The sequence below is a fragment of the Phyllostomus hastatus genome, unplaced genomic scaffold (assembly GCF_019186645.2).
Source record: "Phyllostomus hastatus isolate PE091 unplaced genomic scaffold, TTU_PhHast_1.1 phas_contig_17, whole genome shotgun sequence".
Classification (NCBI taxonomy): Eukaryota; Metazoa; Chordata; class Mammalia; order Chiroptera; family Phyllostomidae; genus Phyllostomus; species Phyllostomus hastatus.
This window is the reverse complement of record NW_025333664.1, coordinates 22,057,272-22,077,473: the sequence shown is the minus strand read 5'-3', so window position 1 is coordinate 22,077,473 and position 20,202 is coordinate 22,057,272.

Genomic DNA, 20,202 nt, shown 5'->3' with positions numbered 1-20,202 from the left:
CTCCAGGAGTGCTCGCTGAGAGAAGGAGGGGAGGGGAGGGGAGGGCAGCAGGCACCACCGGTTAGATCGCCTGCTTCCTCCAAACCCTGTTCTGGGCTCTAGAGCCAACTAACAGCAGGGGCCTTACTCCCAGCCGTCATGGCCACTCCGGCCCTGACTCATAAGATCTGGCCTGCAGTGCTCTAGACGTCCTTCAGTAGGGCCTTGGCCTCGAGTTACACACTGTTCTTCTTGAGGTTCCTCTTTGACATTGAAAGTCGCCTCCCATCACCCCCTTTCCTAGCATGTGAAACAAGAAAGGCCCTCCCCCATACTCTAGCCTGATATATACTAATAAGTATTGAGAGAGCATTTATATGAATAATTGCATTGAATCCCTAATGAAATAGGTAATCAACCCTTTTTTCCTTTTTATTGAATTTATAGAGTGACACTGGTTAACAAAATGATACAGGTTTCAGGAGGTAATTATCTCATGAATGAGTCTAATGAGGCTCAGAGAGGTAAGTAACTGAACCAGGTCACGCAGCCCCTAAGTGACAAAGGTGGAGCTTGAACCCGGAAGTCTGGCTCCAGAGCCAACTGGCATGATACCTGCACTGTGCTGCTGCCTGAAGGTGATCGTTAGAGAACCCATTTTCTCCTGGCAGTGGTAAATGTTTAACATCCCCAAGGGGGAAAAAAAGCTCCTGTTTCTGTTGCCAATTTCCATGGTGTAAACACTCTCACTGTTGCTGATTTCAAGCTACAAATACGATGGTACTGAGTGCAAAGTTGGGAAGAGATGTGCACAGTCAGCTCTCCCGGGCTGGCACAGCCACTAAACCGGGTGGACTGAAAGCCCAAGGAAAGGTGAACAGGAGGCGGGCCAGGACGGACAAAGGGCCTTTAACGAGACCTTTCCCACCGAAACGCCGACTGGGGCGATCTGCAGTGCTGACGATCATTCCTGTGTTTCAGATGGAGGAGCTGGGGCTCGGAAAGCCTGATACGGTGTTTCAGCACACGGTTACTGAGCGCACACCCTGGGTGGGCTCTGGATGGGAAGGACCAGTATTTGGGATGCAAATGTGACCCAGACCAGGGTCCAGCCTGCCTAATGGAGCTTGTGGGCTGACAACAAGTACAGAGACAAACACAAACGCCCCCCCCCCGGCCTCCGTTCCAGTGGATAGCATTTTGGTAAAAGTGTGGGTTCTGGTTTCAGACTTTCCAGTGTCAAGCCCAGACTCTACCATTTACTGGCTGTGTGACCTTGGGTTAGTTGCTTAACCTCTCAGAGCCTCAGTCTCCTCACCTGCGGTAATAGTACCTGCCTCATAGCACTGTTAGGAGGATGATACAAATTAATGCAACTTGAGAGGGCTCAGAACAGTGCCTGGTGCACGGTGGGTGCTCAAGGAATAGTAGCTGTTTCTATTACGTAACTTCAGAAAGGCAGCTGCGCATGCCCAGGAAGAGAGAGAGAGAGAGAGAGAGAGAGAGAGAGAGGTGGGAACAATATACGGTAAGGGCGTATAGTTGGCGGTGCTGAGACGCGAGCCAACTATGAGCGAGATGCAGGGAGTAGGGGCCTGGACCCACATTGGCAACGCCACACATCTGAGTGAGAGCCGAACCTAGGCTTACAGGTCGACAACCCATGCAACCACTGCCACACCCGCCCTCTTCATGTCAGTGCGCTCACGACTGCCAGGGGTGATGTGCGGAAAACCGCCTGTGCCATACTTTATGGGCAAGTGAAAAGATTTGGGGAGTTTTTAAAAAAATGTTTCTTTTCATAATTTCTCCTCATAGTAGAGCCCAATACCCACATTAAATGCTCTCCCCACAGTGTCTGTATTTGCGAGCGATAAATGCTAGAATAAATGGGTAAGCATTTTCCAAAAGTTGTTCAGATGGTGGTTGGGTGGGCCAGAGGGGGACCCCAGTCTGGGGACTCCCAGTCCAGCGCTCTTTCTTCTGCAATCTGGGCCCCAGGGGACAATCCTGACATTCTCCCCAGGACACCTGACCTCAGCTCCTGGCTCCTCTCTGAGTAGAGGGAAGGGCAGGTTCAACCCAGAACTTGAACTCACATATATATATAATCATCTCCCACAGGCCCTCAAGTGTATATTCCCTTCCCTCTAACCTAGTTATGCAGGTGGCTTTGGGTGCCATATAGCTTTGGGCCAGCAGGTGGCGCTGCGGCCCGAGAAGCAGGAAAAGGAGGCCGAGAAAGGGGTGTGCCTGGAAGGTTGTTCAGCTGGGACCCAGCAAGGGAGGTGGGGCAGCAATCAGAGGGAAGGTGGAAATCAGGCCATAGGAGTGCCTCCCATGCCTACGTATGTAGACACACCCAGAGGCTCGCCTAACCAAGGGCTAACCTTGAACCAGAACAAGCCCTTCCCCTACACAACCTCCTTGAATCCTCATACTGCCCTGTGGATTGTGCCAATCCCATTTTACAGGTGAGGAAACTGAGCCCAAAGGGGCAAAGTGACTGCACCATAGCAGAGCATGGATTTGATCTATGTCCATAATAACGTCAACAGCCAACCCTTCTGTAATTCCTGCGTGTGCTAATATTGTCCCCAGGCCTTCTGCACACATTAACTCTTTAAATCCTCGGGACAGTGCTAGGAGGCAGGTATTAACAATCGCAGTCTCACGTTACAGAAGAGCAAATGGAGGCACTGCAAGTTCGGGCAACTCGCCCAGGGCCACACAGCCAGAGCGCAAGAGCCGGGGTTTTAACTCCTGAGTCTCTGCTCTAAACCACACGCACATGCTCAGCCAGGGCAGCTCCAAACTATTCGGTGTGAGGTCCCCTGGGTGCTATGAAGTGAACAGGGTCACAGCACACTCCTCATCCAGCCCTGACACCACCCTGTCTGTCTGGCCACCTCAGGAGCCACTCCTCTGGGGTGAGGGGACCTCCCTTCAGAAGTCCCCTGCTAAACAGCCCCGTTTCCCCAACGGAGCCTCCCCCTGAAAGCCTCTGGGTGCCCCCTCTGCCGTGGCCAGAGAAGCTAACAGAATTTGATGAATTTGATGTGGGTGTGAGAGAGATCGTTCTATGTAATAAAATATACGGTTGACCCTAGAACAGCACAGGTTGAAACTGCGTGGGTCCACTTATACATGGAATTTTTTTCAAGAAATACAGTTGGCCCTCTGTATCCGCAGTTTTTCCAATCCGCGTTTGGGAATCTGTGAACGCAGAAGACCAGCTCTATGCATCGTTCTATGTCATTTTACACGGGAGACCTGAGCATCTGTGGGTTTGGGAACCAGTCCTCTGTGGATAGGGAGGTGTGAATTATTACATAATTCTGTAATACGATTATTAGTTATCAAGTGCTGCATAACAAATGAACTCAAAACAGTGGCCTAAGAGGACAACTATAAGCATTTATGTCTCAAACCATGTCTGTGGGTCAGGAATTCAGGAGTGGTGTGGCTGGGTGGCTCTGGCCTGAATGTTTTGTGATGTCCAACCCGGGTGGGGCTGGAGGGCTCACCTCCCGGGCCGGTCACTATCAAAGGGCCTCAGTTCCTCTCTGTGGGCCACTGGAGTGTCCGCACGGCCTGGTGGCTGCCTGACCTTGAGACTGGGCGAGACTGAAGCTGCAGTGCCTTTTATGACCCAGCCTTGGGAGCCACATTGTCTCATTTCTACACTATCTTGCTGGTCCCAGGAGGAAGCCCTGTTCGGGGACAGAGGGGACTCCTCAGGGCGCGGATGGCAAGGGGCACGGGCACTGAGGCCGTCCTGGATGGAGCTCTGCCACATAGGGGAACATTTTCCCCTTCCTTTTTTTTCTTATTTTTTCATTGTGGTAAAATACACATAGCATAAAAGTCACCATTTTAATGATTTTTAACTGTACAGCTCTGCGGCAGTAAGTATGCTCATACTGCTGTGCAGCCACCACCACCATCCACCTCCGGAACTTCCTCATCCTGCAAAACGGAGATTCTGTACCTGCCAAACAGTAGCCCCCATCTCCCCCGCCAGCTCCTGGGGACCACCGTTCTGCTTTCTGTCTCTATGAATTTGATTACTAAAGGAACCGCACATCGATAAAATCTCACAATATTTGTCCTTCTGTGTGATTTATTTCCCTTAGCATAGCGTCTTCAACGTTCATCTGTGTCGTAGTGTGCTTCAGAAATTCTTTCCTTTCTAAGGCTGAATGACATTCCATTGTGTGTGTTCACCACATTTTGTTTATCCATTCATCTGCTGATGGGCACTTGGGTTGATTCCATCTGTTCGAGATCCTGCTTTCAGTTCTTTTAGTTACACACCCGGAAGTGTGATTGCTGAGTCATATGGTGAATTGATGTTTCGTTTTCGAGGGGCCACTGCACTGCCTTCCACAGCAGCTGCACCGCTTTGCATTCCCACCGCCAGCGCACAAGGGTTCCAGTCTCTCCACGCCCTTGCCAACACGTTCTTTCCTGCTTGTTTTTTTTTTAATAATAACCATCCTAATGGGTGTGCAGTGGTATCTTAGGGATTGTGATTTTGGTTTACACTTTCCTGATGACTAGTAGTGCCAGGCATCTTTTCATGTGTTCACTGGCCATTTGCACATCTTCCTCAGAGAAACATCTATTCAAGTTCTTTGCCCTTTTATCCACGGGTTGTTTGGGTTTTGCTGTTCTGCCTTCTTTCACTCACCCTCAGTCCATGCCAAGCCCTGCCCTGTGTTCTGAGGGTCCCTAGGAGGGCAAAACCCAAAGGCCGCTGCCCCACAGAGCTTACTCCACAGTCAGACACCAACGCGGTGCCAGGTGGTGACAGAGCAGCTTTTCTACCAGGGACATCGACGGGCAGCCCCAGGCCCCAGCCGGCCCTGGGGTCTGGTATATAAGCCCCTCACAACGTGGTCTAAAAGTCTAAAAGAGTTCCCAGCATTTTATATTTTAATATCTTTTTTTTTTTTAGAAAGAGGGGAAGGGAGGGAGAAAGAGAAGATGAGAAACATCGATCAGTTGCTTCTTGTACACACCCCAACAGGGACCCAACCCACAACTGAGGCATGTGCCCTGACCGGGAATCGAACTGACAACCTTTCACTTTGCAAGGTGATACCCAACCCACAGAGCCACACCAGTCGGGGCTGTTCCCAGCATTTAAAAAAATTGGCGGAAGACATCAAAACAAAGCTTCCCAGCTGCTCTTAAACAATGAAAGCTCCCAGCACTAGGGCCCACTTTCTCACTGGTGGGTGTCATCCGGGTCAGTCCCCAGCACCCAAGTGCCTTCAGTACTGGCTGCTGACGGCTCACGTGATGGGCTGCTTTACCCAAGATTGCGTCTCTCCCAGGGCAGTCATTCCAAAGACAGACCAGTGAGCAGTGCAGAGGCCCGCCTGCCTGCCTCAGACGCTGACATCTCCGAAGGCTGTCCCAGCTCCAGAGCCGCTGGTAGGACTGCCCGAGGCCTCTGTGGCAACTGTCTGACCCTGCTTTCCTCACCACCACCCCCTAACCCCCAGACATCAAGAGCATTCCCCGGAAAACCACCTGCACCCAGATCTCCACCTTGTGGTCTGCTTCCCAGGGACCATGACCTTCAAGAAACGCAAGTGCTTGCCGGCTCCCCAGGCTCCTGCCCAGCCCACCCTGTCCACCTGAAATTTGTGTTTCCCACCGCTGGTTATGTCCTGGCCTCCCTTAGTGACAACGAAAGGGGGAGCTGACACTTCCAAGGCAGGGACCACATGCTAATGCACTAGGCATTATTCTCAGCAATGTATTTGTTTAATCCTCCCAATAAAACCCCAGGACCCTATGACCCCACTACTTACGTAGTAAAAAGACTACATTTTTAAAAAACTGACAATACTCAGTGCTGGTGGGAATGCAAAATGGTACAGCCACATTGGAAAATGGGTTGTCAGTTTCTTACAGAATTATAAAAACAGCTACAGCAAGACCCAGTAAATGCACTCCTAGGTACCTACCCTAGAAAAATGCAACTGTGTCCCCACCAAGACCTGAACAAACGTGTTCACAGCAGCATTAGTTATATAATTGCCGGAAAATGGAAATGACCCAAATACCTTTCAACTGATAAATACTCCAGACACTGGAATACTACTCAGCAATAAAAAGGAAGAGACTTCTGATCAACAGAACGACGTAGACGAATCTCAAATGAACCCCAAATGCTGGGTGAAAGAAGCCAGGCTCAAAAGGCTACGAAGTGTCGGGTTCCATTTACCCAACATTGTGCAAAGACAAAACTACACAGACAGACAAGGGGTCGTGGCTGCCAGGTGTATCCATTTCCTAGAGCTACTCTAACCAAGCACCTCAAGCTGGGTAGCTTAAAACAACCAAAATTTACTCTGTTACAGTTCCAAAGCCAGAAGTCTGGAAGGAAGCTGTCTGCAGGACCACACTCCCTCCGAAGGCCCCAGCATAGCAGCTGCTGCTTGCCCCTTCCAGCTCCTGGGGGCCCCGGGCCTTCCTCGGCTTGCGGCCACACCACTCCAATCTCCGCCGCCAGGGCAACATGGCCTCTTCCTCTGCATATGTGCCTCTCACTTACAAGGACACTTGTGATGGCATTTAGGGTGCACCTGGATAAGCCAGTAATCTTCATCTCAAGGTCTTTAATTTAATCACAGCTACAAAAATCCTTTGTCCAAATAAAATCGCATTTACAGAATTCGGAGATTAGAACTTGATGTATTCGGGGGACCATTATTCAGTCCACTGCCCCAGAGGTTAGGAGGTTGGATACTGACTAGGAGGGGCACGGAGGAGTTGTTGGTGGGGGGGCTGGGAATATTCTACATATCAGTGGTAGTGGTGGCTACATAGCTCATGCATTTGTCACGAGTCCCCCAAGGTGCCCTGGCTTTAAGGGGCAGAACTGGGGGTGAATGAGGCAGACAGGCTCCCGGTCTGTTCGCGGGGTAATCCATGCACTATTTATTATTTGAGGAGAAAATGAGGTGGGGGAGGGGCTTCTGGTTTCCACTGCTAATAATGAAGCAAAAAAGTTTGAAACTGACAGGAATAGATGAGCTTCCCCAAAGCTGTGACATTTCACGATTCCGCACTTCCTTGCCGTTCAGACTCTGCTTCAGAATTCCGTGAGGCTGAAGATGCTGCCCACTTCAGAGCCAAGAGGGCAGTCGTCCGGGGTGTTCTGGCTGGGCGGGGGGTGGGGGTGGGGGTGGGGAGGCAGAAGCTGATGGGGGTGGATGAAAATAATGGCAGGGGGGAGGGTTCTGACCCCTCTCCCCGTAGAGCACTCACGCCCAGTCCCTGGGGATCAGGCCTCTGTCCCCTCCATTCATTCACCCAGCTGATGCCACACTCCCCCACCAGAGGCCTCTGCACCTCCTCTCATTGTCTGAAGGGCTCAGATGGAGGGGCAGCCCATTAACCCCTTCCTGGCCTGGTTGCTTCACTCTGCAGCTGTCACACCCGCGGCCTCAGGCCCGAGCAAGGAAGAGGACCAGGTAGTTAATCACAATTACAGCTCAGAGTGTCAGCTGGGAAGCTGGCCTCCGCCATCGGCTGCCAGCCGGCCCAGACTGAGGGGCGACCAGCATCATCAGACATGCAGCAGGTTCTGAGAGTTAACAGAGGCAAAGAGAGAATAGTCCCTCCCTGGTTCACTCCTGGCGACTTCCCCAAAGATGCCAGCTAGTGTCCCCCATTGTCAGAGCTGCACACGGTAGCTTTTGAAACTGACAAGCCCATCCATCCCCCTTCCCCCCAGCACCTCTGCCTTATGCTCATGTAGCAGGTTCCTCATTCTGCAGGTCTCCACTGAAACGTCACCTCCTCCAAGAGGCCTCCCCTGACCACCCTGGCTAATGGGAAGAGGTTCCCAGTCATTCTCCATCTATCACATGCCCTGTTTTCATGCTTTGCTTTACTTTTCAAAGCACTTGTCACTACCTAGAACTGTCCGAGGGGGCTGGCTGGGTTAGTGTGTGTGTTGGTTTCCCAGGGCTGAAGTAGCAAAGCACCGCAGACTGGGTGGTTTAAGGCAATGGAAACTGGACTCACAATCTGGAGGCCAGAAGTCCAACACCGAGGTGTCCACAGGCCACACTCTCTTTAGAGACTGTGGGAGAGGATGTTTCCTTGCCTCTTCCTGGCTTCCAGGGGTTGCCTGCCGTCCTTGGGCTCCTGGGCCTGCAGGCACATCACTCCAGTCCAGCTCTGTCGTTGCGTGGCGTTCTTCCTTCTTGTGCCTGGGACTGTGTCCAAATTTCCCTCTTCTTGCCGCCAGTCACTGGGTCAGGGCCCTCCCTAACCTGGGATGACTTCAGACTGGATTCCATGGGCAAAGACCCTGTTTCCAAAGCAGGTCACATTCCCAGGTACCGGGGGTCCGGACTTGGACACATCACACAGGGCCAGGAGCAGAAATGGGAGCAAGTTCATCCCTGAGGATGGCTCCCATCCGCCTCCAGGGTCCCTGGAGTCCAGCTCACAGGAGCATCAGAAAACATGGTGGCCTGGACAGATGAGGAAGAGGAGAGGGCACATTGCAGGGGGACAATGAAAGCGGGGGTGGGCATGGGAAACCAAGTTGGACTCGGGACTGGTGAGGGCTTCACCCAGCAGCTAAGCCTTACGGGAAAGCAGTGGCTGCGGGAACAGCATAGTCACTACGGAGAGAGCCTGGGTGCTGAGCTGTCTGCAAGTAGGTGACAAGTAGCCAGAGAGGATGCTGCCTGGAGGGGACAGCTCAGATAAGGCAGAAACAGCTCAGAGTCTGAACTTGCCCTGATGGTGATGGGGAGCCACCAAAAAAATTTACAGCAGTGCCCTGGCTGGTGTGGCTCAGTGGCTGAGTGCCCTGCCGGCCTGCAAATCAAAGGGCTGTGGGTTCCTTCCCAGTCAGGGCATGTGCCTGGGTTGTAGGCCAGCTCCCCAGTAGGGGGCGCGAGAGTCAACCACACATTGATGCTTCCCTCCTTCTCTGTCTCCCTCCCTTCACCTCTCTAAAAAAATAAATAAATAAAATATTTTTAAAAAATTAAAGCAGGAGTGTGTTGATTTGAATTTGGGTGTTACTGATCCCTTCATTTTAAGTTTTTATTTAGGCAATGCATTCACTTCTGTCTTTAAGAGTCAGCAGGTGTGAGAGGACAGGGCAAAAAGACCTTCTCTCCCCCCGCCCCCCCAGGCAGCCCCTGTCACCGGCTTCCAGGGAGACTTCCAGAGAATCTAGTAGATACAAGCATCTTTCTTTTCTTTTCTTTTCAAACACACAGGATAGCATTAATTTACACCCTGTTCTGCACCTTGACTTTTAAGGAGATTGAGGTATCATTTGCATACAGTGAAATGCATCTATGTAACCAACTCCCAGTCATGAAACAAAACGTTTCCAGCACCCAAAGGAGTTTTTTCATGCCCCCCGCCAATCAACCCCCCCCCCACCACCCCAGAGGAAGCCACTGATCTCACTTCTAGCACCATAGATTGATCCATCTCGCCTGCTCTAAAATTTTGTATCAATGGCATCATTGATACAAAGTTAGTTTCTGTGTCCAGCTCGCTCTTCCTCAGCATGTTTTGAGATTCTTCCACGGTGTTGTGCTGTATGTATCACTGGTTCACTCATTTACACTGCAGCGTGGTGTTCCGTGATAGGGACCCACCCATTTGTCCTACATTCACTGGTCAGTTGGTGGACATTGAGCTGTTTCCTGTTGTTGTCTATCACAAATTAAACTGCCATCAACATTCGTGTAAAGTCCTTGTAGGGACATATATTTTTACTTATTTTGGGCAAAATCCTGGGGGTGCAGTTGCTGGATTGTAGGGTAGGGATACGGTTAACTTTATAAGAAATGCCAGAGTGGGGTTTTCCAGAATGGGGTACCTGAAACGCCACTTCGTATCAATGCATAGTGAGCTTCCTCGTTTGTGCTGATGGCCACATGGTCCTCCACATACGCATGTCCAGTCATTTGTTTAGCCAGTCCTCTGTTGAAGTTGTTTCCAGGCTGTTGCTGTCACAGTGCTGCCATGAATAACCTTGTAGATATGCCACATGTCACAGGTTGAATGTACCTGTAAGACACACTCCTAAAGGGGGAACTCCTGAGTGATGGTTGTCCTCCGATGTCCAGGCTCCACTTCTTCCTTTGAAACAGAACTCCAATTTTCACCTGAAATACACACCGTATTTCTCAGCCTTTCTTGTAGCTTCATGTGTCCATGTCATCAAGTTCTGGCCAATGGAATATAAGTATAGAATTACATGTGACTTCCAGAAAGGGTCATTAAAGAGACTTCCCTTCCTTCTTGACTCCCTTTTCCTTTCTAATGACAGAAAGGCTCTCCAATTGGGATGTAGGTGTGATGGCTGGTGTCTGATCAGTTATTTTGGGCCATGAAGTGGAAGACATACACTGAGGGTGAGGGAGTAATAAGGTAGGAGTCCAGTTCCCTGAACTATGGAGCCCCATGCAAGCCCTAGCCTGCCTGCCTGCCTTCATTCAGCCTTTATTTACCTGAGAGAGAAGTGGCTCTACTTAAACCACTATTGCTATGTGCTTTCTGCCACATGCAGCCACGGCCACTGGGTTATAGATCGTGTGCATTTGTACTTTTGAAAAGCAGTGCCACATAGCTTTGCTTGTAGAAAGGTCATGGGGGGGGCAGATAAAGTGCAGGCAGATTGAAGTGAAAGACAAAGGAAGCCAGGGGAACGAAAGGTCAGTGGTCAGGGGGGAGGTGATGAGGTCTGGACCCACAGGGGAGCAACTTCAGCAGAGGTGGGCCAAATACTGTCCAGACCTAAAGAAGAGAATGTTACACTGGAAATGATCTGAGGGGTGTTCCCGCCCTACCCCACCCACAGCCCTCATTTTCATCTGGCCCCAGCCCACCTGTCCACCTCATTGCTCACCTCCGTTCCCTTGCACAGCAAGTTCCAGGCTCAGGCTCCCCCACCAACGAGGGCGTAGGGCTCTTCCCAGAATGCATCTTACTGGCTCTTACTGCAACCCCTTCCCACATGCTTAGCCCTCTTCTGGAGCTCCCATGCCCCTGGCTAATTTCCACCTGTCTCTCAGGTCTTATCTCACAGACCGGGCCTCCTCCAGGAAGCCCTCTCGCACTCCCTCCTCTCCCGAGGGTCCCCCTCGGGGGGCCCCCCAAGCCTTGCGGCTGCCCTTACTCCAGATTTGCCAGGCTGCACGGTAATTGTTTCTAAGTCGTCCTGCGGCACTAGGCTGACAGCCTTTGCTGGTGAGGATGGGAACCAAGGCGCCCAGCCCAGGACGAGGCATTCTAAACTTGTGAACCACTTGCTGGGTCCTGTTCTCAGCTCTTAACACTGACTACTGTAACTCGCGCAGTGCTTCGCACAGCAATACTGAACGGCTGAGTGAGTGAACGAATGAATGGGTGAATGAATGAGGTGCCCACTAGGGGGCGACGGCGCTTTGCCACGGAGCCCGGGACAGGCGAGACTGGGCAGAGCCGCGCTCCCGCCGCCCCCTCCTCTGCGGGTGCCCCCCCCCGCCCCGCCCAGGGCCCCACGGGGGAATCGCCCGGCCCCGCCCGCCCCCTCCCCACCGCAGATAATTAACTCGAACCAATAAAACGCTGATTGCGGCGCCTTTGTACGAGCCGCCTAGGCATTGTCATGGAAAACGGGGTCCCCTCCCCACCCCGGCTGCCCGCCCCTCCCGGCCCCCGCAGCTGGCCCGAAATCGGCTCGAGCCACCTGGACGGGACCGGGGGACCCCGAGCCGTCCGGCGCCTCGTCCATCTGCTCCCCATCCCCACCCGCACGGTCAGCTGCGGACCCGGCCCAGCCCGCCGAGCTCCCTGCGAAGCCCGCACCTCTCTTCCTCCCCCCCGCCCCGCGGGACCCCACGGAAGCAGGCGGCCAGGATCCCGGCGAGCAAGCCTGGGGCCTGTCCCCAGAGACGGCGGGTGGAGGGGTGGAGGTGCGTTCATGCCAGAAATGATAACAATGTGAGAAGCCGAAGAGTGCAGAAGGGAAACGGTGAAAACCCCAACCCCCACTCCTACTTCCCCGAGAAAACCTTCCAGAAATCATCTACCATGTATCTGTACATATATGGCCATGTTTTAAAGAGGATACGAGTCAAGTTGGAGGTGCCCTGTTCAAACAATGCTCCGGGTTTTACAGGATCGCTCCCCCCACCACCACCCCTCGACCCCACACACAAGACTCAGTTTGGGGGTCTTTCTCCGGAGAGCTTTCTCTGGGTGCACACTCACAAGTGTGTCTGCTCGCACACACGTGTTAGCCTAAATGGAATCACCGCTACCTATTGTCTATGGGTCGCTTTCTTTTCTCTGACAAGCACTGTGCGGAGATCTGTTCACGGCAGGGGTGTGTACAAAACACTGCCTCGGGCCCCTCCTGTGGCCCCGGGCCCCTCCTGTGGCCCCGGGCCCCTGCGACCCCCTCCGGCCTGGGTGCGACCTGCCGTCTGGCCTGTGCGCGGCCAGACTCCCGTCACTGGGGGCGAAGGCTCTGCCCTTGTGTCCCGGTGAGTGGGGGCAGGGCAGAGTCTGTGCGTGCCTGGGCTCCTGGGACCCCTTGGGGTTGGTGAGCGGCCTTTCAGCAGAGGGAAGTGGATGATAATATTGATAACAGCAGCAGCAGCAGCAATTGTAAAGACAAAAATATCCAAAACTTGGAAATAAGACAAAAGGAAGTCCGTGTGTCCTTTCAATGCCGTGTGAGGGCTCTGCCTGATCAGCCTGCCGGCGCCACCTGACGCCCTAGCCCCGCACCTTTGTTGGCCTTTGCCGTTTACTATTGACCAGAGTCCGAACGCAGCGAAGTTCCGCGCTAACGCGTGGAAGACGCACAGTTGCCCACGATTTCTTTCCTGCGGCGGAAACGCCGCTGAGGCGTGCGGGTCTGCCGTCCTGCCAGGCACTGGCCAGTTCCGCCCGGACTTGGCCGTCTGTTCTGCGCCCGACCAGCCTTTCCTTCCATCCCGCTGGTCCCTTCACGAAGGGGTTAAATACACCTCTGGCGCGTGGTCACTACATATTTGTCCGAGGCTCGTGTTTTCAGCTTGCTGAAAATACTTCGGCCCAGCGCACGTTTCTCGAAGGCTCAGTCTGTGCCAGGCCTGGTCCGCACACAGCCTCCCGCGGCGGAGGCGGCCCGGGGGGCGGGCTCCGGCCCAGACAGTTCTGGGTGTGAGTTCCCGTCTGCCACTCACCAGCGGCGAGACCTCGAGTAATTATAAAAGCAGCAGCATCTGTAAAGATAAAAATAAGCAAAACTTGAAAATAAGACAAAAGGAAGTCTGTGTCCTCTCCACGCCCTGTTAAGGCGCTGTCCCGACAGCCTGCCTGAGTCACCTGGCTTTATTAAGCACCAACTGCGTACCAGGCCCATTCACATTCTAAGCTCCTACGCAAATCCAACTGCCCAGCAATGCTGTAAGATGAGGTTTGTGCTTACATTTTCCCAGGTTTGGGCGTGTCCCTCACACATGTCCCTCTGTGCCTCCCTTCCCGCCCCCAGCGTCAGGGTGGTGAGAGCGTTCTCCCAGGCCTGTGTGCGGGGATGTAGTGCAATGACAGTTGAGGAGGCAGCTGCATCAGCGGGGCATCTTGTTGCCTGGGGTTCAGCAGCAGAACGCTCAGGGTGGGGGAGTAACGGGCCCAGAGTCCCAGAGTCCCAAAGCCTGAGCTGCCTGTCACTCCTGCTGCCTGGATCACTTAGTGCAGGGGTGCCACACTCATTTTCACCGGGGGCCACATCAACCTCACGGTTGCCTTCAAAGGGCCGAATGTAATTTCTGGACTATGTAAATGTAACTACTCCTTAACAGTTAAGCGAGAGCTCGGCGCTGCCACCGGGTAGAAACAAGGTGCCGGGCCGGATAAAACAAGGTGAAGGGCAGGATTCAGCCCGCAGGCCTTGTGTTTGCCACCTGTGTGTTAGTGCCTTGGAGCCTCCATTTCTGCACCTGTAAAATGGGAATAGCAGGTGACGGCAGACTGCCTGGCAGAGGGTCAGCTGTTGTGACAGCAACAAACTGTGAGTCCTGTGGTTGTGTCAAAGCCCGAATGTACACGTGTCACTCGTCAGGGGCAGCTGTTGAGAGATACCGTTTTGATTTTTGCTTTTAGACCTGGCACCAGGAAAAAGCATTTTTCTTCCTTCTATCCCCAGCAAGCCGAGCTCGTGCCCTGAGCTCCAGGCTCTTGCTGGCGTGTCCTTGGCAGCCTCTTTGTGTGTCTGTGGTTTTCTTACCTGGGATGGACCCTGCACAGAATTGGGGTCAAGGTGACAGCTTCCAAAACCTCGGGCTTGGACAGTGTATTCGTTTTCTGGGGCTGGGACAACCAGGTATTGCACTGCAAACTGAGTGGCTGAAAACCACTGAAGTATATTGTCTCGCAGTTCTGGAGGCTAGAAGTCTGAAACGGAGGTGCCAGCAGGGCCCCGCTCCCCCTGGGGATCTGAGGGAGAATCTTCCATGCCTCCCTCCCAAGTCCTGGAGGTCGCCCACAGCCCTTCGTGCTCCTTGGCTCATGGACACATCACTCCAACCTCCGCCCCCATCAAGACAGCGTGTTCCCCGTTCTTGTGCCAGTGTCCAAAGCCGCATCTTCCCGTGAGGCTACTAGCCATCTTCGCTGATGACATCTGCAAAGACCCCGTTTCCAAATAAGGGCGCATTTGGAGGTTTCGGTGGACGTGATTTTGGGACGGCAGAGATGGGGATGTTATTCAACCCAGTGCAGACGGCATCCTGCAAAGGACTGCAAAGTCCCCAGGATCCCTGTGAGACACTCGGGATGGGCAATACCAGGAGGCGTCTGTCCGTCCTATCCTCAGGGAGCGAGGAGTTGCACTTCCTCTTACGAGACAAATAAAGCACAAGCGTGCCCACACCCGCGTCCGTCTACTCCGAGCTGGGCTCACGAGTGCTGCACTCTGAGCTGCCACTGAGCCAGCCCCTTGGCGACATGTCCCTCATCTGTCCAGTGGCACAGTGGACATTAGTGTACCCACATAAACTTTCAGAACAGGCCAAAACCATGGTGATAAAAATCAGAACAGTGGCTCCCTGGGGACTGGGCAGGAGGGAGCTTGCTGGGAGTGGAAATGCTCTGCAGCCTGACCCGGATGGAAGTGACACGGGCGTGTATGTGAAGCTGTATTGAATGGCACACTTCAGATGTGTGTGCTCTAGGTTCTTCATTGTGTGCATTTTATATCTTAATAAAAAGGTGGAAAGAAAATAAGAAGGAAGGAAAGAAGGGAGGGAGGGAAGGGCGGCAAGAGGCCCACAGGGACCCCTCCCAGCCTGGCTTCCAGGGACAAGGGAGGAGGCCAGGCCCAGGTCTCTCTGCAGACGGTGGGCACAGGGGCGCCAGGATCCAGCCTCGAGGGCAGAAATGGAGTGGAGGGCTGTGACCCTCTTCCTTTACCCTCCCACCCCAGGCCTCCCCTCTGGAAGAAAGTGGGACTTTGGAGTCACACCTACTGGCTGTGTGACCTTGGGCATGTTGCTTGCCTCCTCTGGGCCTCAGGCTCCTCACCTGGAGAACAGGAACAGTGCCCCCGAGAACGGAGGAGAGTGCTGAGACAGCACCAGTCAGCGGCTCTCCCGGCCCAGGCCCAGTGTATCAAGGGGGGGTGTCCAAGTGCCACCCACACTGTCCTGGCAGCGGTTACAGACAGGGCAGAGGCAGTGCTGGAGTCCCCATTCAGGTCCTGATCTTTCTCTCCCTGTTACCTGTGGGGCCAGGGGCCATGCACTTGTCTTGTTTCCCTCCCCCTAAGGCTGTCATTTCATTCACTCATCCAACCTCGGGCAATTCCCTCCCCTTTTCTGTGGCTCAGAGAGCTCATCTCTAAGACGGGGGTAAGGACAGTCCCCACAGTGGAGAGTTTCTGTGAAGATAAAGAGAATTTGCACGAAGCAGTGACTGGCACGCACCAAGGAATCAGGAAGCTTCGCCGATGTTACTCTCCACAGCCACCCACTGAGTGAACTCCTGCTGTGTGCTGGGCACCATGCTGGGCACCAGGCTGGACATGGGGGTCCCCGTGGAGCTGGCAGTCCAGCTGGGGGCTGGGAATGCCCTGTATCAGGGGTCACGTAGGTGGATGACAAGGGCACCCAGAGCACCCTGTTCTCCGAGACCACTGCCTCCCGGGCTGAGCATTTCAGCTGTACCCGGGCCAGATGCACATGCTGCCAAATGAGGCGCCAAGAGAGGCTGTCACCCGGTGGCACAAAGGCGCTCGCCGTGGGTGGGGCCCAGGGAAGGGCTCCAACCACCTGGCTCTGCAACTGCTCACGGGGCGGCCTGGCCTCAAGCCTGGGCTGCCCTGCTCTGTGTGCGGCGGAAGGAGGGGGCAGTGGGGACGGCGGGCAGCAGGGAGGCCCACGCTGCCTGGCAGAGAGGGGTGAGAGCAGGAACACTGAGCCTGGAGAGAGTTGGGGTGGAGGGAGGGAGACCACACAGCGAGAAGAGGAGGGGAGGGAAGAACATGAACAGTGGGCAGCCAAGACTCCCCTAGCCACCTGTGCAGCTGAGCTCCTGTCTAAGTTACTCCTCCTCACCACCTTCAGGAGAGAGACTGTTCATGTCCCATTTTACAGCTTAGGAGACCAAAGCACAGAGAGATTAAGTAACTCGCCCAAGGTCACACAGCCACGATGTAGCACAGCTGGGATTCAAACCCAAGGGAGCCACAGTCCATGTTCATAATCATCATGGAGGTGAGAAGGAGGGAAAGGAGGAGGGAGGGAGAAAAAAGACCAGACAAAAGAAAGGTGGAGAGGAAGAGAAAAGGGGACCAAAAAAAAAGAGAAAGGAAAGAAAGGGTAAACGTGGAAGAAGAGAGGAAAGAGGAGAGGAGGAGGACGAAGAGAGCCATGGAGAGAGTTGAGGAGGGAGAAGTGGACATTCAGGAGGGAAGCAGGAGGCCCACCTGCGGGGAGCCCGGGGGAGGAGAGCTGCCCTCTGCCCAGCCTCCTCCCCTCCCCCACCTGCACCGCTCCTGGCTCCTGGAACAGCCCTGATGTCACACCAGGGGAGGATGGTGCTTGGGACACTGGCTTCCGGGAGAGGGGCTGGTGGGCCAGCAGCTGCCCGGAGCCAGAGAGGGGAGGTCGAGGCCAAAGAGCAGGAGGGCTGGCCATGCGCCAAGCACCTGCCGTGTGCTCTGCCTGGAGGGCTGCTTCCTGCTCCACTGCCACCCCTCTGGGGGCACTTCTCTCCAGCTCACAGTTGAAGAAGCCCAGGTCAGAAAGGTGAAGGAAGCCCCCCAGGCCACGTGGCTGGTAAGCTGGGGCAGGGTCCAGCCGCAGTCTGGCTCAGAGGCTTCCTTCTCAGCCTGCAGACTCCCCAGCCTTTGTCCCGGAGGAGGCGAGGCCCTCAGCGAGTGTGGGCGCCAGCCGCAGGCAGAACTGGCGGCAGAAGTCGGCCTGGACACAGCCAAGTGGGCTCTCACCCTCTTCCTCTTGAACGTGCCCACTCATCTGCCTGTACCCTTGTCTGCCTCCCCAGTGCACCTCGAGCGTCCTGGGTTGGAGGGCTGACTCACAGCGTCCCGGCACTGGGTGCCGAATGCATGAATGAGGGATGCGTAACACCCCACACAACGGGACCCCCTGTGGGACACAGAGAAGCCCTCGGACATGGCTGATTACCTCCCTGGCCTCAGTGTCCCCACCAGCCAAATTCCAGGGAGGCCTCTTCCTGCCCTGGGATTCTGCTGTTACACTCCCCAGAAGCATTCAGGAGACGACACCTGGAAAGTAGAAGAGTTGGGTCAGCGCAGGGTTCAAATCTCAGAACCTCCACTGGCTCCATTTACAAGGTCAGGCAAGCCATTGGCCTCTCCACACCTCAGACTCCCCAGCTCTAGAAGGGACTAATGTTCCTCACCTCCCAGGGACACTGAGAGGAGTGAGTGCTACAGTACAAGGGTCCCAATCCCGGCTCCACCACCGGGCAGATGACTAAATCCCTCAGCACCTCAGTTTCCCCGTCTGTGAAATGGAAACAACCATGTTGGCGTGGTCAGGTTGCTCTGAGTCTGAGACTGCATTTTGCTGAGTAAATGCTCCACCCAGAGCCCGCAGAGCAGCCAGCGATGACGCCATGGCAGGGGGCAGTGGCCTCCCTTTCGAGAAAGAACCTGACCTTCGGCTGAGAGGAGAGCAGTGAGCTGACTGGCTCCAGCTGTGGCGCCTTCCGGAGCCACCTCCACCTTTACGCAGAGGCCACGCTCTTCCTGGCCCATCCACCGGGGACAGAGCCAGCAGGGCAACCAGGGCCCTTCTGCCCACCTGGGGCTCCTACGACGACGGGCAAACTCCTGTCCAGGGTTCCCAGCCGTCGGGGTGACGCTGCCAGACCTGCACTGTGGTCTGAATCTCTCACTGGCCCATCTGCTCTCCCCGCCGCTGCCTTTCCTGGGCCGCATGCCCCTTACTCTCCTGGCCCCATCTCAGTGTCTGCACCAAGGGGACCCATACCAACCGAGAGCTCGGCAGAGCCGTGGTCCCCCTGAGTGTCCCCAGAACCAGCAGCACCAGCACCGCCTGGGCACCTGTAAGACGTGCTCATTCACAGGCCCCGCCCGGACCTGGGACAGGGGCCCAGCCATCCCACTCAACTTTTAGAATGGCCGTCCTACGAGAGAGCTGCCATGTGGCTGGGGGTGGGTTTTGCAGTAAGGGGAGAATGTTTTATCACAGTCTCAGCAATTCCCCACCCCTCGAGTCCCTCCTTCATTTATTCCAATAATACAGGAGGGTAACCCAATAAGGCGAAGGGTCCACTCCCAACCTCTAACTGGAGACTCCACAGGCCTGGGTTTAGGAGGCTGCACACAGACAGCCCGGCCTTCCTCCCTCCCACTCCCGGGTCCTCCCCCCACCCTCCCTCTGCAGGGGCACCCTGGCCACACCCACCGGGCTCCCCTTTGTCTGCCAATCTGCCTCCATCTCAAGGTGAGCCCCTGCCTCCACCAGCCAGTCTGTGCTCCACCTTTAGGATGGGGAGAGAGGCCTGTATGCTCCCAACTGCTTCTCGCTCCAGGGAAAGGTCCAGGAGAACAGGCCAGGCCACCGGCTCCACTCCCTGCCCCAGCCTGGGGCCCAACAATGGCCCCTCCCCATCAAGTGCTTACTCTGCCACCCAAGGCGCTCAAAGCCTCACCATCGACTAGTGAGAAACCGGGGACAGAGAGGTGCAGAGGCTTGCCTGAGGTCACACAGCAAGAGGACGGAGCAGCCAGGATTTGGACCTGGCTCTCTCTTCCCACCTCAGCCACCCAGTCCCCGGCCCCGGCAGGTGGCCGGTGTCAGTTTTGAGGCAGTGACATGTGGCAGGGACACGGTGGGCCTGGGAAGATCCGAGGCCTTCGAGGACTCACTAAAGCAGCCACGGCCCACCCCTGCGGCACGGTGGTGCCGCGTCCGTCTTCCTCCAGTGTGTGCGATCCTCGTCCTTCATGCTGATGCTGCAGCCCGTCAGGTTGAGCTCGGACACAGGCGGACACTAGCCCAGGGTCACATGGCCGCCTCTGCTGTTCTAAACTGGCAGTGGGGTGGACATCAGCACCTTTCCTTAGGGGTGCCCAGCTCGCCCCAGTCCAGCCCCACCTCAGGGAACCCTGGGACGTCAGGCCAGAATAGGTGACAGTAACGACAGGCACAGGGACTGAGCACTCCCTCCGGGACAGGCACAGCGGGTACACGCTCCGCAGACACTGTCCCCTGTCGTCCTCTCCAGGAGCCCGTGGCAGACACACAGCTATTGGCCCCACTCCGCAGCGAGGGGCACGAGACTCAGAGAGGCCAAGTGCCTTCATTCTGACTGCCCTAGGCCAACCCCTTTATCTACACAGTTGAGGCCCAGAGAGGAGGCGTGACTTCCTCAAAGACACACGACTGGGCAGCGTCAGAGTCAGCTGTCCTAGGCAGCTCACGAGGAGCGAGGAGCGCAAGCATAGCTCACTCACACAGCACGTTACCATTTGTCAAGCTCTCCTCTCGGGAAGGCAAGGGTTTCTTTCAACAGTTATCAGTTTGGGGTGTTTATCTGATGTGCCAATATGTCCCTAAAGGCTTTAAAAATGTTACCCCTTTTCATGCTCACAAATACAAGGCAAATACATTTATTATCCCCACTCGGGAAACTGAGGTACAGAGAGCTTAAGTAACCCGCCCAAGATTTTACAGC